The 22,502-nt window shown below is 35.1% G+C and overlaps 1 long non-coding RNA gene across 1 annotated transcript in view; it reads left to right on the forward strand.

Moving 5' to 3' along the window:
* Positions 1-15,088: 15,088 nt before the first annotated feature.
* Positions 15,089-22,502, forward strand: part of LOC149485769 (uncharacterized) — an 85,107-nt gene continuing 77,693 nt past the window's right edge. The window contains exon 1 of the long non-coding RNA XR_016316068.1: positions 15,089-15,514. This is a non-coding gene — a long non-coding RNA (uncharacterized LOC149485769). The remainder of the gene's footprint in view (positions 15,515-22,502) is intronic.

Below are 22,502 nucleotides of genomic sequence, written 5' to 3' on the forward strand. Positions count from 1 at the left end.
GGGTGGGGCGCTATTAAAATGAAACGCCACTCATTTTTTTTGTTTCACTCTATTTAATTTGCGATGGAGGAATGAAAACAAAATGAGTCCTTATATCAAGAACATGTAGGAAATTTCAAATATGCTAACAATTTTAGTTATAATTTGCAATCGTAGTTGCAGTTTTAATTAAAACTAATAATTCTATGTAATCGTAGTTATGATTATTCATTAATGTTTGTTTTTCATCAATACAATGTCGTTAATTATAGTGTTTAATTTAAAAGCATCTACAGACGCTCCGATTTGGTTGGTGCCAACCATATAGGAACCGACATGGCAACCATTCCAACATTGCTACAGATTGTCCGACGGTTGGCCTTCCAACTGTCAGTTGACCATAGAGTAATATGTCAGTTGACCATAGTACGAAGAGAATGGGCTAAATTCTACTATAGAAATAGAGAAAATTACAGTCATATGCGGCTCTTATAACTTATTTTTTAAGGTTTTTAATGTAGCCGCACTGTCAATTTTTTTAATACTTCTAACATAATAAAATACGCTTGATTTCTGGCATCTCTATTTGCGTAATCTTTGTTACTTAAGTCCCACAAACAGGGAAAGTCTTTATATAGTTCCAGTAATTTTATTAATATGTCACGTTCGGTGACCGTAACTCCCTCGGCGTTCATGTTGACGTCCTACACCGGCGGCGTTGCAAATGTGAATGAGCCAATTACCTATATTACTCTATGGAATGAGCCGATTTGGTCGGAACAAAGCTTCCACACGTTCCAATTTGGTTGGATCGGATAGGAAGTTGGTTTGGTCGGTATTGCTGGCGCATCCGACCACGTCAAACCAATATTAATAATAATTATGTCGGACCGACCGCTCTCTACACTTTCCGATTTGGTCGTGGTCGGATGGTTGGCACCAACCAAATCGGAGCGTCTGTAGATGCATTAATTGTTTGTAAACGACGTAAACGACAAAACAACGTGTAAAAATGCGAACTTAAGTCTTAAATCTACTAATTATAGTTTATAATTGTATAATATAACTAGTATTTGTTATTATAATTGAAAAAAATATAATTTATAATTAAGTTCAAAAGACTGTAACAGTTATCTCACTTAATTACCTAAAGAGTTATTAAAACGAAATAAATGTAAAATTACCATAAGTAATGCGTCACTGTGCATTCCTTATTCTATTATTTTAAAGTTAATTTCCAATTATAATCAATTATTAACATAGTAAACATTAAATAAAGCTAAAAAGTAAGGTTATGTATGCTTAATTATTATAATTTAAGTTTATCTGTTAATTAATGCAGGTTTTTATAATGTGAGGACGACGTATTTGCATTTTTAGGGTTCCGTAGCCAAAATGGCAAAAACGGAACCCTTATAGTTTCGTCATGTCCGTCTGTCCGTCTGTCCGTCTGTCCGTCTGTCACAGCCGATTTACTCGGAAACTATAAGTACTACAGTGATGAAATTTGATGGGAATATGTGTTGTATGAACCGCTACAAAAATATGACACTAAATAGTAAAAAAAAGAATTGGGGGTGGGGCCCCCCATACATGTAACTGAGGGATGAAATTTTTTTTTTCGATGTACATACCCGTGTGGGGTATCAATGGAAAGGTCTTTTAAAATGATATAAAGTTTTCTAAAAAACATTTTTCTTAAAGTGAACGGTTTTTGAGATATCAGCTCTCAAAGTCGTAAAAAGTATGTCCCCCCCCCTCTATTTTTATAACTACGGGGTATAAAATTCTAAAAAAAATAGAGGTGATGCATGCTAATTAACTCTTTCAACGATTTTTGGTTTGATCAAAGTATCTCTTATAGTTTTTGAGATAGGTTGATTTAACTGTAATTTATTATATTTGCTGCTACGGAACCCTTTGTGCGCGAGCCCGACTCGCACTTGGCCGGTTTTATTTAATCATACAGCTACGTTTTCTAGTTTGTGATCAGACAGAAATTTAACATTTTTATATATTGTTTTTTTGTGACTTACGTATTAATTAGTATTTAATAAGTCATAACCAGATAAACAAGAAATGTGTAGTTATTAATCATGTACTAACTACTAGGTAACTATAAAGAGTGTTTGTAGGGGCGTATCTTTAAGACGTGTGCGTTGCTTTATTTTTCAATATTTTAGGCAAACCTGTAATCCTGTTATCCTGTGTCCTGATTTCGCCATTACCAGAATATTAGGAAAATTTACAAAAAAACATTACTGCAATTTACGCTTTTTACTGTAAGAGCGGACAATTGATCTAGTCACTAGTGGTTCATTTGATAGAAAGCGATCACCATCACCCGCGCCTATTAATAACTAGCTGTGCCCCGCGGTTTTACCCGCATTGCTCCGCTCATGTTATTATTAGCGAATATTATATAGCCTAAAGCCTTCCTCGATAGGCTATCTAACACAGAAATAATTTTTCAAATCGGACCAATAGTTCCTGAGATAAGCGTGTTCAAACAAACAAACAAACTCTTCAGCTTTAGAATATTAGTACAGATTGCAGAAGAAGGGCCCCTTTTTTTTTTTTTTTTTTTTATAGTGGGGAAATCTTCTTAGATACCCCCGGCTCCCGGGGATGGAGCCGTGGTTATGTCGGATTCCTACCGACTAAAACCCCACTCTGTTCCATCGCGCTGCTTTGGACGGAACTGCGGGAATGGTTACGACTCTACCGCGTGTCCCGCCCAGCAGATGCCCGTTTCCAGGCCCACCACTAGAACCCCCCCTCGCTGGTGGCTGCTGGAACGAAGGCTTACGCCACCAACGCGCTGACAATGGATTTTTCCCCGCTCCATCATCCGCGTTCCCCCGAACCCCCGACCCCATCACCGTCCGGCCGGAGGGTGCACGCCGGAAGGTCCTCCGATGTGTGAAATACACGTCGGGGGACCCTTCGGCGCACTTTTATAGAGATTACCTCGCAGCCCCCACCTCACCAGAGGTGGCGGCCCTCGGTCCGGCCCCACGGACCGGATTACGAGTTGGCAGACGGCCGTTTTACAGCGGCCGCCGCCCCACACCTCTCTGCAGGAGTCTCCGCGCGTCATCAAAATGACGCGTCGGGATCCCGCCCTCCGCTGCACGGCGTGGCTTGCTAAACCAGCGAGCCCGCCGCGCCGCGACCTCTGGCCGCCATCCACCACCGCATAAAAGCCGGCTCCTCTCTGGCCCACAAACAGGACCTCTGCCGTCGGGTCAGTCGAGGCTTTCCAACCCCAACCGCCGTTCAGCGCCACCTTTGCCCAGTGGACACGGGGTCCGCCAAGCCACGACCTCTGGCCGCCATTCCACGCCGCACACAGCGGCCGCTGGGCCACACCTAGCCCTGGCCGTCGGGCCGGTCGAATCTCCCCGACTCTAAACCAGCCGTTCAGCCCCTCGCTGGTCCAATTTCGCTTCACTCAGAGGGCCATAACTCTGAGCTACTGAGCCCCTCCGCCGCGACAAGGCCTGGACCGTTGGGGGGAGAAGAAGGGCCCCTGCTTTTGCAGTATTTGTGTTGCCCGCTTTTAAGAGATATGTTATATATTGACGACGTGAATGAAGAAAGGGACAGGGAAGGGAGAGAAAAAGGAAACTGACCATCAGCTCACCCAGGAGTTTCTTGCCAGTTCTCCTCCATAGATACTGCTTTCCGAATCGGTGGTTAATTTTAAAAATATGTTATGACCATTCAACAGTGCTTCTAGAATAAATCTAATTGAAGAAATAAATGCTTGAGTTAACACACAACCACACAAAACACAGCAGCAATCGCATGCTTATATTTGCTGCTGATCTTCTGTGGGATGGTAACTTCCCGTCTTCCCCGATGAGAGTCATGTCGTGCCGAAGTGTACACGACTGACCTGGATCTTCTTTATGATTCATTCCAAATCTCTTTAAAACTTCTTAAAAATCGCATTAAAATATTTTTGTTTAGAGTTCCGTTCAGCAGATTTGAATGTGTATCGTAAGTACCAAAAAATGTGGTAAGATGTTTTTCAAATGATATGGCCCTTTAATTTACACGAATGTTCATCATGCAAAGAGTCTGCGAACCAACTATTCTGTCCTACAATGTGACTACCGCACTCACATACCTTCCTTTTGTAACCATTCCGTTCCTACAATGCTTTCGAGGTTCGGCAAGCATATCATATCCTAAAAATACGAAAAAGAAGGAAACCAGTTAAAACAGCACCTACCTCACTATTAGTACTACTCATTACAATCGTGCTTACCACAAATTTGCATGTAAACGACAATAAAAATAAACTTCAACCTCACAGCAAGTGAAGTCATGTGAAGAGCTTAATGACCCGCAGACCGACCACGGGACTAGCGGGACGTCTAACGGCATAAAGCTGTCAATTGGACATACATTCCGATACAGTAGAACCGTGGTAAATGCAATATATTTGAGAAATAAGGTGCACGAATCAGTTTATCGAATTATTGTTTTTGATGCGAAGATTTAGTTTTTACATATAGCCAAACATTTAGATAATATTTAGGAAAAGTGAAAAAATTAAGGTTGATTCTTCTATCTCTATATATTTATATCTATTTTTAGAATAAATACAAATCACCTTCGTCGTTTGTCTTCTATGTGTCTTTCTGCATCACGGACTAACTCTTTCAGTCCCGTAAACCGTTGCTATAGCGAAGAGAATATGCAATTTCGGAAGCCATTCGAATCTGACTCTTATAGAAGTTTCTTATTACCTAACTAAACTGGGATACCGCATTTACACATATGTGTGAATAACGACACGAATGATGAAGCGAATAACGAAAATAATTGTGTAAACGGGGATAAAAAGTGCATGATAACCTCTTACTATGCAATCGCAAGTAAAGTTACAGTTACCGCGAACTTCTATCTCTTTTATTTCCCAATCACAAGGAATAACTAGTAAATATAAAAAATACATTTCCGCATTTACAATATACCTACATATATTACTGGCTTCTCCGGCCTGCTCCCGGCTCTTTACAGCAACATAAATCGATACCGATAGAAATCTCTATATATTTGATGGTAAATATTAAATAGTCCATGTTTCACTTAACCGAGCATAAGATACAGAAAGACAGAAAAACAGGGACACACGCATTTTTCAATATTATTACATGCAACAAAAAAATTGTACCTATCCCTTTTTTTAACGTTGCACAAACGGAGGAGTATGAAACTTGGCACAGAGATTACAGAATGTTATAAAAAAAATGTGTAAGTAATAATTGCATTAAATCAATAAAACCAAACATTACCTACACTCTACCATTCATTTGACACATACACTGTATATATCACTGTATGTTTTGTTTATGTATTATAACTAATCTTAATTTCATAAGCTACGGAACTCCACGTATTCCGATATCTGCGGCCATGAGTCTCAATGCCAGTCACGTAGGTGCTCGATAGCCCCTGACACGCTAGATAACTTCCTATCACTCGGTATTAATAACTTGCCTTATTATTCTTGTTCGGGTTATCCTTCTCTATGTGGTTTTTTCTTAATAATAATTTTGTTTGAATTGCGTTTACTTTTATTTTGCGGGGAACTAAGTTGGTGGACCGCTGCACCGATAATTGGCAACCGTGGCCAGCAAATCTTTGATGTGCTAAAGCCCTATAATATAAAAATTTTCAATACAGACGGAACCAGGTCGTGGCTAGTTAGAAAGACAGTCTTTAGAGAAGACTAACACGTAATTTAAATCCTGTGCCGGCCAAAAGGGAGGCCGCTGTTATTATCAATCATCATCAGCCAATAATATGTTCCCACTGCAGGGACACGGGCTTTCTATGAGTGCATAGGCCATAGCCCATAATCCACCACGCTGGCCAAGTGCGGGTCGGCAGATGTCACATGTCAGCGAACTTTTGATTCTTCAATATGCCGGTTTCATAATTATGTTTTCCTTCACCGTTTCGATTCGTTACGATTTAACTCAGTAACTACCCGATCGATTTAAAAAAAACCTTTAATATTCTAAATTCTAATATACTTTCTAAAGTAAGATATTTACCGAGTAGGTAACATAGGATATTTTTTATCACTGGACATCGGCGAAGCCAGGGCGACCACTATTACATATATAATTTTCTTTGTAACAATTGTACCTATATATACACCTTCGAAAAACAATTATCCATGCATATAAATACCGTCAAATAACAAAAAAGCTATTTATAAACCAAGGCTATTTATTTATATCAATTCATTTGTACAAGCGAAGTATTCTTAACATAAAAAGAACAATAGCATTTATAATACGCCTAGTTCAGATAAGCAATTAACGAATATGCTAATAAATTGTGATTACGTTTTATTTATAACAGTAAACATGGCTTAAGGAGTCTATGTTTAGGTATAGCGCTGAAGAGTTTCTTTTGTTATATAGTTGACCGCGCTAATCTCAAGAATTACGGGTCCGATTTGATAAATACACTTCAGTGTTAATTAGCCCATTTATCGAGAAAGATGGATATAATATATGATCACGGTAAGACCAATAGGAGCGGAGCAATGCGGGTAAAACTGCTGGGCAGTGGGTGCAGCTAAAAATATATTATTTATTTACATATTTATTTTTAATAGTACAATAGGGGAGCGCTTGGCCACGATCTCGCCTGATGGTAAGCTGAGATGTGGCCTAAGATGGAGCGCGCTGCCCTAGAATGTACCTGTTCACTCTCCTCTTGAAGACCTCCATATTGTACTCATCGGGGAACACAGACTCAGGAAGCATGTTCCAGTCCCTAGCGGTTCGAATAAAGAATGACGATCCGAACCGCTTTGTCCGGGTACATGGAACGTCAACCATGTGGCGATGCCTAGAATCTGTGCGCCTCGACGAACGATGGAAAAACGGGGATGGCGGAATTGAATTATTGCTGAAGATTAATCGCAAATCAACGGGTAGATATTGATTGATATCTTTTGCCTGTATAATGCAAAAAAACGCATAATTCTTCTTACATTTACAAATTAAACACCAACAAAGACAATGATTTACCATTAATAAAGTAAGGAAATTATCTCCTCGAGAATATGGGTAATAATTTAGATGAAACAACGTGGTTTAGCGGCATAGAAACTACAGTTTATGGGCAGAAGTCAATCGTGGTTGGAGGCTCGTAAAGTGTTCACAATGGGTCGTAAAAACCTTTTATTATGAGCCTTGAGTATAGAAAAACTACCAAGGTTTCGTTATTCACTGGGATCTCGCTTGAAAATATATGATATTAGCAATGTGATAAACTCCAACGCGTTCAGTGTTTGAAAACTTAGGTACTTGTTGTATAAGAAACTGAAACTTTAATAGGTTTATATCTACATACTCACTTTTCTTTTGTAGAGTAACTACTATAGGGTCTATAGGTCCTGTACTATTATATCTACTATTAAACGTGTCACGAGTAAAAATATTGAACAAATAAACATATCTATAAAAGTCTAATTTGTCTAATCCATCAATATAACGCAAAACGCACGAGAAACATGATAAGTGAAATGGCAATTAAGAACGAATTTTAAAACAGTTTGAAGTGTGTTTTATAATCGAGATATATGTGAGAAATCGTAGTAAAACGACCACCCGTAATATTATTAATGAACAATAAGTAGTTACTTACGTAATAGAAATGGAAACATTTTAATGTGATTTTAAATAGCATACAGATAAATTGTGATTATCAGTATACAGTATAGATTTGAATAGTAATGGTATCGTTGTTAGGAATGATAACAATGACTTTGAGAGAATAGAAACGTACCTACACATCTCTACATTAATTTGATTTCCATTTGTTTCTAAGGAACAATTACAATGGCACAGTGATTCGCCTTTTACTGATGATGATCCTACTAATAAATCCTACTAAGTAATAAATGCGAAAGTTTGTGAGGATGTGTGGGTGTGTGTGTTTGTTACTCTTTCACGCAAATACTACTGAACCGATTACATTGAAATTTAGCACACATATAGAGGGTAACTTGGATTAACACATAGGATAGGTTTTATCCCGGAAATCCCACGGGAACGGGAACTATGCGGGTTTTCCTTTGAAAACGCAGGCGAAGCCGCGGGCGGAAATCTAGTGATAACATAAACGAGTGCTCAGTAGCTAGAATGACTTTTCATCAGACCTGACATGTTTCTTTGAAAAGATCGCAGGTGAAAAACTGAACATCCAAATGTGATGGGGTGATTCATTAATAACATAATCATTCTAAAAAACAAATCGTTAATAACATTTGCAATCATTCTAAAAACCCGAGTAGGGCGAAATAAGCTCGTATGAATCTGTAGATTTAATTAAAATAAGATAGAGAGAGATAAGACAGAGATTTTACAAGCGAAAAAAGGCTTCGGGTAGAAGGCAGGCTATCCGACTACATTATTAAAAATCCATGCTAGCTGCTCTTGAAATGTTCATTATTTATTTTACAAGGTTCAGACTTCAGTGTAATTCGAAGAAAAGGATATCTTTCTTGTAATCTATGCTGCAAATTGTTTGAAACATAAGATTACCTGATTCTTCAAAATTCTTTGCTCTTTTCTATGTTAAATTGATATTAGGTATAAACGTTATACCTAAATCCAAGAGTCCTTATTTACGTTATTTTTATGACGCTTTACTTATACATAATACAGACCTATTTTGCTAATAATAGAATAATAAAACTTTTAAACCTGTCTAACTAATGAATCGAACCCGCCATTCTGTCGGAATATCTTATCCGGTAAAAATAGCAATTCCTATATCTACTTTAATATCAGCTTCCCTAGACATTAATGCAGATAACTTTCTTGATTCGTTTATAAATGCAAAATTAAGTTTATTATTATTATTTTTTAGCTATTAGCTGATCCACTCAACTTCTTTTCACTCCAAAGGAATGTTCCTCTCTAAAAACATTTCTGTTCCGTTTCTTTTCTTTATAGCATTTATAGCATGGTGTTATTTATCCTATTGTCTTCCTAATTAAATGGACTATCCCATACAAAAATATTTTTTTGATTCGAAACAGTAGTGCCCTAGATTTTCCTGATCAAGTAGAACGAACAATCTCTTTAGCTTGATCATTATACATATTTCTAGTGGGAAAGGATTCCTAATATTGGTTCACATAGTTCATAATTGGTTCAGACTTATTGTGATAATATCATCTATATGAGCTGCATGGTCCTAACTCCTATTTTTGAAGACTTTGTCAGGTTTATAATGAACATAAATAGCGTCTATCGAAACTAAAACTACGGTGAGTTGGTAATATTATGAACTAGTTGCGTATTTTGGGCTAAATCTGCTTACAGCCTTTTTAGTTGCATTCTAATCCAAGTTAGGATGACATTGTCATAGTATCCATAGACAGGTCTAAAGGATAAGGTCCTTATAATTAAAAAACATATAGTTATTTACATTAATGTGTATATTGAGTTACATTGTAACATAGTTGATCAGCTCTACAAGACATGCCAACATTTTAAAATGCCTCTCTGTGGATATTTCTGGTTTTTCAAGTTATAGTTGTAGATAATTCCATATCTATGTATCATTAAAATTATCATATGAAATATAGGTCGCTATTTGGTAATGCATTTAACGTCAATGTCGACTGGTGTCATTTTAATAAGCTATTTAATTGAAAAACAACTCGGTACAACGTCCAAGGACACCGTATTAGCAATGCAAATGGAAACTAATTCATTTTTTACACTATCATTCGCCACACTTTACGTAATTTTTTTCTCAATTCGCGTCAGTTATCGCGACAAACAAGGCCAAAAAACGGTAAAATAAAAAATCTGCCAACTGACATCGATTCTAACGACGACGCATAAAAAAGGAACCGAGCGGAGATCACGCGTCCCGCAACCCTCGGTTTTTAAATTACTATGACAAAGTTCCAACTATATATTGTCCCTTATTGTGAACCCTATGTACACATGTCATAAGGTTGAGGTTTGCTTATCTCAATGAGTTGGAACTTTTCCAAGGTAAAGAAAATAAAATGAAGTCAGCTAGGAATCCGTCATGAAGTGGCGCGACGTTGCCGCTCTTACGCGCCGAGAGCGTTGCTTTGCTATGTATATGTGTGTACTTCGGGCACAACTGGCGCCGAATATTTATTGTATACTAACACAATACTGACGGGCGGTTAGGGCGACACAGTTCCAACTCGTAGGGAAAAATTTAATATGCACTCTAAGCCCTTGGGGTACGGTCGAGTTCTTTATCTAAATATAATTTATTACTTTGTGTTTATAAGATGTTTGTCTATGTGACCGTCCAGGTGGCTATGTATAGGTCGTTCAATATTAGCACTGAAGAACGGCGGAATTAAATTGGACGTAATGAAATATTTGTAATTGATGGCGATGGTTATTTAGAGGACAAACTGATATCTATAATAGCCAGTTATTTAAGTGCTTGTAAAGTTATTTGTCGTGATAAGTATTAACATTATTTTATGGTACCTATGTTTTACAACTTCTGTTTGGATATTCCTGTTTACCGTATTTATCAGATAGGATGGCAAATGAAAATTTATGTCAAAAACACTATCAGAGAGTTCATTAGCATTATCTACTGGTGAATGGAGAAAAATGGAATTGAAACTAAACCTTACTCAATAAGTGAACTTACGTATTCATTTTTTTTTATTACCCTTACTTCATGTCCCTTTCTGTTCCAATTTCTAAAAATTATTCAATATCAAATATCATCTATCATAGATTAACATCTAAAATATTCTGTGCTCATTTCGCATTCAAATATAGTGTCTCAAAATACCGATTAACCCAAAAACATTTAAAACTTGCTTTTTACACAAACTCGTAAGCATTGAAAATTAATTATTGCATAAATCGACCGTGATCTACTAGATTTACGTAACCGTGATCCATTCTATTGCACGCCTCATAAGCGAAGCGTTGAGGTGGGTACTACTGTCACTTCGCGCAAAACATCTGATTTTTCAAACTTAAAATGTCTTTATGTATCATACATTGCACTTGTAAGATAATACATACACACACATATTAATAAAAAACACTATTTTTAACGTTCATGATATTTTTGATGTCATTTTTGTTATTTAAACTAGTTAAAAAACAGTTTAAAAAAGTTCTGTCTTGGACGTCCGTGTGTCTGTATGTGCGGATCCTTTTTCTTGTTAACACGATAGCGACCGAAATACTTTACTAATCGAGTATTTTTTTTCTCTTACGCTTGAGTATGCTCAGGAATAGAACCCTTTCATTTTTCAGGGTCTGATTCGATGTGGTTTAATTGTTATTAAATAAACAAAAATAATAATTAATAAATATTTATTAAAATATTATAAATTATTAATGAGGCGTGCACTTTTGGATTTTCCAAATTATTTACTAGTATTGCCTAATTCAGATCTATCTAACTGGATATAAAAAAATTAGTTGTCTGTAAAGTCGGTTTACTGACGATAGTTGAACGTGACAACGTCCGATTGTGCTTCTTTGTAGCTCGTTCCGCGCTCTCGCTTGCACTTCAAGCCTTACATGGAACGCCTCAGAGCGAGGTAACGCCGCATGAGTCATGTTTTTTCGTGCGTGCAGCCGGCTCTATCGAATTATAAGACGTTGTCACGTCAATATTAATTTTTATCCGAATATATTTTCTACATTCAGAATTTCATATTAATTATTCACATATAGGAAACTAACTATATTTTTGCATAGAGAAAAAGTCTACCGTTATTCCAATCTATAATCTATACTTAAATCAAAATTCGGTCAAATAGATTTACTAGATAATATACGAAAAGATACAATGATATTATAACTAAAAAGGTCTAGTAGATTGGTTACTATTACAACATTCGATTTTCAAAAACGGCACACACGCACACACAATAAGTCGTCAAATTGAGATGACATGATTCAACTTTTCTTAGCGAAAAAGAGAATTAGCCTAATTTAGATAACCTATTTTATGTTCCAAGCTAAAATCAATCTCCCAATTTTCATGGAAATTGGTAAAGTAGGTTTTGCGTAAAAGAGAAACAAAAATATACACAGAAACAGACGCAGGCTTTCGTTATGTACTCGTAGATTAAATAGGTTTAGGAAGTACATAAGCTTATTCTACTTATGTACTTACACTTATTGAAAACAAGGACTCTAATAATTATATGGTTTAGCCATATTATCTTTTTCCAACATATTAGATGAGAGCATCCAGCGAGCAACACTTGCAAATACGTAGCCTGATTGTAAGCCTATACCTTAAAATCAGAAAAATAATCAAGAAAGGATTGACAACGGGAAAAAGGAACGAACTGGTTACTGGAAGGGGTAAGGAAGAGGAAACACAGTATACGCATGCTATTTTTGACACCAATCTTCTGTGCGGGTATGGTGTTTGCCTCGGTGCGAGCTGCACCAATTCGTCCTTGATTATATTGATATTTTTATCTTTCATTGAATTTGAGAAAACCTGATCCTTCCGACTGTACAGTTGTACAGTCGAGTTAAAAGGTTTAGGTTTTTAAGTGTAGCTAATATAAGCTGTCTATCTGTATGAGCCTAAACTGCTGAACAAGAATTGCCCGCGTAGTCAAAGAAAAACCTGCATAGTTCCCGTTACCAAATAATTTCCGAGATAAAACCTATCCTATGTCCTTTCTAAGGTTTCAAAATGTCTGTGTACTCAATCTCATCTATATCGGTTCAGTGGTTGAGGTGTGAAGAAGAGAAAAGAGACAAAGTACCTATTTATGATATCAAAAGTTATTAGGATAGCCTTCCTATATAAATGGACTTTGGTCTTTGATATAGATAATAATTAGTATAGATATATGACAACGACGTGCCCTCTGTGTCGTCGGCAATATGATCATCCGGAAATTTCGTAGGGCATCCAATTCCGTTAAAGTTCATTTATTTAAGACTTTCTGTCAGTCCCTCTATACTTGTCAACTTTGGACTAATTACACCAAAAAAGCATACGATGGCATTCGAGTAGAGCACAATAACATCTTCCGATATTTGATGGGGCTCGACAAATTTTGCAGCGCTTCGGAGATGTATACCAACTTTAGAGTAAACTCCTTGAATGCCATCCAGAGACACAGGATTGCTACATTTATGTCCAGAGTTGACAAGTGTAGAAATAAAATTGTACGCAGTCTGGCTGACAGAAATATAACTAGTAGTTTGTATAAAACTTGGATCTCAATTATTATGAGATAATTAAGTAATGGCTTTATGTTTTTTTTTTTCATTGGTTTTTCTGTATTAAAATTATTAAAATTGTATACATGTAAATTATGGGACTAAATTGTTCTGAAATAAAGAATTTATTATTATTATATATTATTATTATTATATGAACATGATAAATGAATGATATACATACTTAATAACTTATGATAGTAAGAACTTATACCTATAGACATTTTAACTAGCTATCCGCCCAGTCTCTACATGATGTCCTTTCATTGTAAGTCCGCGCGAATTTGTCTCGCATTTGTTTCTTTTGCGATAACTCTTAATATATTCATTTGTGTGTAGTTTTTAAACAGTTAATTACATGCCTAAGGATACTATCGTATTTAAATTAGATAAGGATTTATACAGTATCTGTCTAAAGACCTTTCCAGTTGTACCATTTTATACGTGACCAAATTTTTACATTCTGACGCGTTGCCCTTTATCAAGCTAGTCCTAAGATTTTGTTGTATGATATTGAAGTCACATTGAAGTGTTCATTAGAATAGTGAAGAAGGAACAAATCCACCATATTATATTTTATTGTCTAAAAGGCATAAGTAACTAATAAGGCGAGGACTTCGATTATAGCTTCGAATCGGTTTAATTTTTGCCGCTCTGTACGCCGTGATGTTTCGTCGATGTTCTTCCATGCGGGTATGTATATGCATGGATCCAAAATCCAAATAAAAAAAATGTATATATAATTCAGCTTCTCTAAGGTTCACTAAAGTGATAGATAAATCTATTGTTGAAAACCACATGAAAATTGGTTGAGTGGTTTTTTAAGAAATCGTGAATAGGCAAGCAGACTGATAGAGAGATACCGAGTTTTAGACAAGAACATGCGTACATTATGCATAATATACGTGCATATACAACTTAGAAACAAGTACATAGGTACCTATGTGAATAGAGAGCTGATTACCTAATCAATATATTATGTAACTAATATGAAACTATTAATGTTTGCAATAATATTATGTATTATCAATATTATAGAAAAGGAATACTCCCACGTCAGTATTTAAACAAGCAATTCGCAATATTGAAGCAAGCGTATATTATATTAACAATGTAACCATAATGTACGCTATTGCAAAAACAATTTTATTTGACGCACGAAATTTTCCAAATACAAACCGTAAGTGCGGCAACGTCGCGCGCTCCAAGCTATTGCCGCCGCTGTGTAGAAAGCGCATTTCTAATCTGAACGCAGTCAATGACTCCGTGATCGCAAGCAGCGAGAACGATGGATTTTCATTACGAAAACCGTTTGAATTTGTATTTGATGTTCAGGTTAATGTTTAAAATATAATTGAGCAGTATGTATATGATAGATACGTATGAGGAGATTGAATTGTTTTTAATTCACCCGTCCACTAACATCTTATAATAACGTCGTAAATAATATAACCACTGTGTATCTAACTGCTTCATTTAATTATATTTATTTAGTATGATAGCAATAATGGAAACAATTTATTATTATTTAAAAGGTAGATAGATTTGATTAAAACTACTACAAGTTGATTGACGCAACTAGTCTGCTCTCGAATATTTTTCTCCAATTTGTAACATTTTTCATTGCTACTTCGCTCCTATTGGCCGTAGCGTAATAATATTTACCTTAAAACCATAGAAATCTAAATAACAAGACACTAGAAGTCGTAAGCGTGCGTGACCTTGTCGCCACTCAGGTGATTTTCACATCACCAGTGCATTCGTCACTGTTCAGTTGCTCTGGAGACGTATGAGTGTATACATGGTGTGTTTCAGGCTTCAGCAATTCCCATTGCGGAAATTCTTCCACAAGTTGTAATTATACTTATAAAGGAATAATATTTCATCGGAAAATATTTTTTTTTAGAAATAATGCCGTTTTTCCTTAAAATTATAGAATATTTACAAGTATTACGAGTGTCACCATAGTAATCGAAATAACAATGAATGACACAGTCGACCATTCTTATTATCACGTTTGTTCGTATTGGAGCAAAAAGTCTCATATACTTAGGGATGTTATTCTAAAATAAACCGTAAATTCGTGCGTTAGGATACATATTCAAAAGCTTAATTTAATAGTTAAGTTAGTTTTCACTAAAATCAAGCTGTCCAATAAAAGGCATAGTTTACTTGTGTGTACTGTTTAGCTTTCGGTTTGAATGTGTTGATTTTGGCGACAGCGGTTTTCATACGAATTATGACATTATAGCACTTCTATGTGTCTTGTTATTTAGATTTCTATGCTTAAAACCTTCGTTAATAAATGGACTATCCAAAACAAAAACATTTTGTCAAGCCGAACCCATAATTTCTGATATTAAGACGTTCAAACAAACTCCTCAGCTTCAAAATATTAGCAGATTTACATCTAGTGGCTTCTCCGTTGCTTTTTATGTCTGGTAGTAGGATAAAAAGTAGTCAGTGTACAAATTCAAGCTTCAATCTATCTCTATGCCAAATTATATCCAAATCCGATGAGCCGTTTATACGTAAAATACTAGAAACCGTTAGCAGAATCAAAACAAACTTGCGCGTTTTAAATGTAATGATAAATACAATACAGGAATAAATTGTTAATGATGCCGATATATGGGTCACTTTTGAATAATTAAATATAAACACCAATTTTATATTTATAGCTTCAAAGGCAATTTATAAAAAAATCCAAACGCTAAAGCGACAGACTCGGTTTCAAATAGCGCTTCACATCAATTTATTTTTATTTTTTTCCTTTAAAAAATAAAAAATAAAATGGTTTCTACACAAACCTAAGTAAAAGCATTTTTAATGATTAATCTAAATAATAATGTCAATAGAAAATATAATATAGTTAGGCCCTCAATATTTATTTGAAAAGTTTATTATTATCTCCGATTCTTATCTTCTAAATTGATATTAAGCGATATAAGATATTAAGTTTATTAAAATGTTTGTATGTGTGTAAAAAAAGCTATGTACTTTTATAGAAACCTGTGAGGTATAAATCGATGTTTTTCTATTGATAATTTAAATATAAAAATATAGTAATCAGTGCTAACGGATACTTCAATTTTAGTTATTTTCGCTTTACATTTACAACCTAAGATTTCAACTATTTCTGCGTTTTATTGTCCATAAAATATATGACATCATTTTGAACTGAATCCTATTTATAAAACGATAAGATATAATCTACTATTAATTATTTGTCACATTATTTTATTTACATCGACGCGTGTGTTGCTTTTAAAATAAATCTACGGATTTGGGTTGGTATGTTGTGAACATCATATATACGTATATGTTATTTAAGTCTAAAATTTGATTGATTAGTCTAGTTATACGTTATTCAAATTTCATCGGTGTAAATAAATAAAAACAGATTACATATGTAGGTAGGTACTGGCTCTAATTGTTGCCTCTGTCATGTCCGTGTCGACTAATTGCTGCAGTCAGGCAGAGTTGCTTCTATTATTATATTTTATACTAGCTTTCCGCCTGCGGCTTCGCCCGCGTTTTCAAAGAAAACCCCGCATAGTTCCCGTTCCCGTGGGATTTCCGGGATAAAACCTAGCCTATGTTACTCGTGGATAATGTAGCTTTCGAATGGTGAAAGAATTTTTAAAATCGGTCCAGTAGTTTATGAGCCTATTCATTACAATCAAACAAACAAACAAAGTTTTCCTCTTTATAATATTAGTGTAGATAGTTGCATATATTACAAAGCAATATTTTGAAAATTCTAATAACGTTATACAATGATCATACATTCCGTAATCATGAAGCGTAAATTAATTTCTAAACAGTTAAAAAGTAAACTTTTAAAATTAAGGATTTACCTACCAATAGTGAAAATTTATAAAAAAGGGCGGGCAAATTTTAGAAACACATTCTGACTTCTATTCATATTTCATAACTAGATTTCCGTCCGCGGCTTCGCCCGCGTTTTCAAAGGAAAACCCGCGTAGTTTTATCATCGATTGAAAACTTATTACGATGGATAATAATTTATAACCATTTTTAGAAGTACAATGCACAATTTATCCATCATCTACTGGTACATCCGTTCAACGTAAAAACGCAACAAACAGTCTAACTCTCCATTTAATTCCGTTTAAAATGCTTTTGCCTTGTAATTAACCTTTTTGTTTGCGAACATTTTCGTTATTAAGCGTAAAACCTTATCATTAGTGCTATTTGCTGTGTGATAATTGAGTAAACAAGCCTTGAAGGCGAGGCGAAATTCATTTTGTTTTTAATTTGCTCGCTTGAAGGTTAGAGTTAGGCATTCCGCTTTAGGGTTGCCACTTGCCACTTGTAAATAATTTCATTACTGCAATAGTTAAAGTACGGTAAAGAGTCAAACAAAAACGGCTGCACCCATTTTGATAAAATTAATTTTTGTACCAAAAAGTAATCGCTTACAGCGATAAGACCGCCCTGTGTATATATTATAAATTGTACCACTCTTATTTTGTAATCTTGTAATTTTGTGTGCAATAAAGAATTTTTCATTCATTCATTTATTCATATCTTATATTGCTGGCAATCCATTTGCTAAGAGACGTAGGATTACGTAGGACCGAATGCTTTAAAACTGTCGATGGACGGTGATGCTTACCATCAAACTGGTACCATCAAATTGCGGTAACCATATCCTAGTATAGTGAGATAAAGCAGATCTCAAACGGAAGAATTCGCAACCCGCATTAATTGGCTCGACGGAAATACAGTGGGGTTTTAGTCGGTAAGAGTCCGACATAACCCACGGGCCACGGCTCCTTCCCCGGGGGCCGTGGGTATCTTTGCAAGTTTTCCCCACATAAAAAAATGGTTTAAAAAATTAACAATAAAGACTTATGAATAAAAAACACAATCGTCGTCTGCAAATTTGCCGCCATAAATCTGGCAGCTGTGCGGAAGCTGATAACGTTATCAGCAGATACGCTCACCTGGCGCACAGTTATGCAACTATTTAATTATAATCTATCTTATAAAATTATTTTATATCTAATAAATTGTACAGAGCAATATAATTTATGGGAGAATGTAGTTGGGGTGTATACAGTATAAATGGCTGAAGTCTATAGCTATACAATTTCTGTCTGACAAAAATTGTTTTGGTTATACAAGCATGACTTGCTTTATTCTATTTGATTTTACGAATAAAATACTTATATTTGAGATGTAATGTAATACAATATTCATTTCATTAATTACCATTTTTTAATCTTTACAAATATACATATTAATATGGTAAAAATTAAAAAATAAAAATCTACAAAATATCTGCGTTACATAGAGACTCCTTTTTCAAATATTAATAATTATTATCTTTAACTGTATATATCTACATTAATTTTTATATAACTTAGCAATTAGCAATAAAAAATGCCCAACCAGCAAAGATGTCCTATAACAATAACTTACATCACTAAAAAGCTTTTTAAATGACGTATAACAGTGTCGCGGTGACAAGCTTGTTGTATAATAGCGTTTAATGAGATGATTTTGCTCTATAATCATACACAGCAAATTTGTCCCATAACAAGGTGATGTAAACGTTTATATCACTATTTTATACGGCGTTTATAGAGCAGCTCTTATCCAGATTTTGGTACAGCAATAACAGGACGATATTATCACATAACAGCGCTGGTGGTCTCTTTTTTACAGCAAATTAGTGCAATAAACGATTCTAGGGTAACCTTTATAGTCCCATGCCTATAGAGGCGTAAAAAAATCTACAATAGGACAATTTAGTGTTGTAATGGTTTTCCCTATTACTATTATAGCACTGTGAATCTTCATGGTTGCTGAAACTCCATAATAGAGCAATTAGGTGATATATCCGAGTTTTATATCACTTCTTTGTAACCTAATTGAATTATATACCTAAGTGTTTTTCTGCCCATTATAACGCAGTGGTTTAATAGCTGAGTGGTCAGAGTTATAGGACTGATTTACTGTATAAAAGAGTTAATAACTCTGTTATGTAACAAAAACGGCGTATTAATGTAGTAAAATGCGACACTTACGAGAGATATACGGCCTATAAGAGAGTTTCTTTCACTTTAAAACAACAAAAACCTGCCATATTGTCAGCACCGTCTCGTAAATAATTGAAGGGTTCTATTTAATAATCATGGATTGAATGAATTTAAAAAAATCGCAGCTTCAGTAACGATTGACACCAGACAAATTCAAGGTGAGGCTTCGAATACGGACAATGATTCCGTACAATCTGTTACATCCTATGAACAAAACCAAGTTAACAGCCATCATGTGGTTTGTGATAATTCAGAAGCAGACCATTCAGACACTAGTGTTTTGCTTGACACTTCGGGATCGGAATCTAAAAATCGGAATTTACACTAGAAAATACAAAATAAAACATGTTATGGGTTTTCTATTTACATCAGGGAACCCTACTAATTTAATCCAGTATATGGCATGACAGTTGTCAAAACTACGTTCGTTTGCGGACGTATAATAGCCACGGAGTTGCTATTTGGCATCCTATACAGCAATTTGGTGTAAAATTAGTTTTTTAATTACTTAAAACTCAATAATTCGAAGGGGGCATGAAAAAAACAGCGTAATTATGCATATAATCTATCAGTAAAATTTCATTCACAAGTCAGTTAATGTATCTAACATAATTAACAGTGTAACAAAAATTAATACTCGACACCACGATGATGGTTCCTATAGACATTTACTCGTATTATCAATTGGTACACGATTTACCATTTTGTATTATAATTATAGCGTCGCAGTGACTTGTACATCGCAACTTCGTGCTACAAAAGATTTGCGGTTACTCTTAAAACACAACTTCGCGCTGTAACAGCATCGCGGTTCCTTTTATATCACTACTTCGCTCTATAACAGCATCGCGATTCTATAAGTGTACTCTTCTATAGGTCCAATTGGCATCTGAGTTGCTGCTACAGCAACACAATACCATCAAATGGCTTTATAAATGCGCCACTTTGGGGTTTATACAACGTTCTTATCACCCTTATAGAACTACCAGTTAGCACCTCTGAAACGTTCTTATCCCTTCTATAGAGCAACGATTTGTTGGTTGGGTGTAATTAGATACTTCATCATACTTAATAAGTGTATAAATATTTCCTAATATCTAGGTTAAAAAACTAATTATACATGTATCTGCATAATATATTCATTAATTTATGCAGATACATGTATAATTAGTTTCGCCCCCCATGTTATGATTTGTATAGTCTAGGAGCTGGAGGCGATATGTTGTAAAATTTACAAAATTATGCCTTCAAATATTTTTGAAGTGAAACTTCTTTATCGGGGTTGGAAAAAATTTAGTGTAACATTTTTTTCGTTACGCGTGACATTTTTCCGTTACGCGCCATCTTTTTCTTATCCCTACCACGCGTGATTCTGTAAAGTTGCATATAGTTAATTATTTTTTGAAAAATAAGGTCATAAAGAAGTTTCACTTCTTACGTGTTTACACTAGTATACGCACAAATTTTTTTTTATTCCAGATTTGATAGCAACAACAAATTAAATAGGTACGCAAGTTACTTAAAGCTAAACTTACTTAAATAAATATTATGTAGTACAATTTAAATTGCCTTTTTAGAGATTCAATAAACACAGTCTCGAATATAATTTTTATGGCCTGTTTCTTACGTTTCATTAACATGTTTCTTATCTTCTATATTTTACTCCGTATTTTACGACAAAACAGAAAGACAAATTGACGTGATTTTAGGCAGGCGAACGATTTATAATATCCTAATTGTATGGCGGGAAATCATCAAATCTGTAAGAATTTGATAGTTCATAGTTTATTAATTGTTGGCTGATCTTTCACTCTGCTGCATTTTGATATAAATAGGTGTATTTTTGCCTGAGTACAATGTTGTAATATGATACCCAAAAGAGGCATATTATATGTCATTCATATCGAGAAAAAATAATATTAACCATTATAAAAGTTTTCCAATCATCAACCAAAATATAATCCATACAAATTCACGTGTATTTAAAAACCATAGAGCACCGTGCACAAATTGAGATCCGTAAATTAATAGCATAAAAAACAATGACGTAACAATTCAGCAGCTCTCGCATTGTTGCTCACTGCTCAGTCATTGTGTGAAGTAACTGCTAGCTACCGACGGCCATTGTTTGGAAATTCTTTTGTCTTTTGTTGACCATTTTTTGTTTTTTGTTTTATTATAGTCGCAGCTTTGTTTCACGGATGTTTTTTTTTTGTCTATTGTGAAAAATTGAGGATTATCTGTGGTATTGCGTTATGGTTTGACGTTTCAGTTGGCGCGCTCTCGCATTTGGTATCTGTGAAATTAGTCTATCTTTGGTCTGTCTATAAAATGACTTTTAAATTTTTTACGCGCGAATAGAGAGGATGACGTATTTTATTTATTCTGTTTTAAATAAAAAGATCAATGAGATTTATCAATTTGTTTTTTTTTTCTTTTAATATTACGTCAGGATAATTAATTTATTGGATTAATTTAATGGTTAATTTTTCCTATGTTAAATTCTACTGCAGATCTCTTTAATGTCAAGTATCTACTGATTAGTAGCTTACTTAATTTGTTAGATAATAACATTGATAATTTTTCTTAAAGGACATAAATAGATAAGTTGAATTATTGTTTTCGTTTAATTACAATTCAATAAAATATCTAATTAAAAAACTAAACTCATATGACAATTCCAAATATCTAATCTAATATACACATTATCATACCAGTAGGTGGTCCAATAACAAACCAATTAAAACACATAAGGTCGATTTTCCTCACAGACTGTAACTTGTAAGGGTGAACGCACATTCATCCGAGCTGTACGCGCCGCGCCGCCGCGCCGGCCCAACGAAACGAATTTAAGAATTCTTTACATGAAATCACAAGCCCGCGCGGTGTCAAAGCGTCGAGGAAACGGAGGATAGATTAGTTGCTTATGTCAGAGAAATGAGATTTCTACGTATAATAAAACTTTTTATTCGACTCTTTCTTTTTTGTAATAGAGCAGGCAAGGCACTTGATGGTGATAGCGGTTACTCATAACATTTTGCACCATTAAGAACACTGCGAACGTACAATGAAGCAGACGAGACACTTGATGGTGATAATCACCGCTTACAACAATTCGCAACATTAGGAACATAGCTTACATAGCGAACGAAATGATGACTTCTCGGATAAGTGTGCGTTTACC

Source organism: Colias philodice, chromosome 9 (assembly GCF_061535455.1).
Source record: "Colias philodice isolate Cphi_HAF_F1 chromosome 9, ilColPhil1 Martin Lab GWU primary, whole genome shotgun sequence".
Lineage (NCBI taxonomy): Eukaryota > Metazoa > Arthropoda > Insecta > Lepidoptera > Pieridae > Colias > Colias philodice.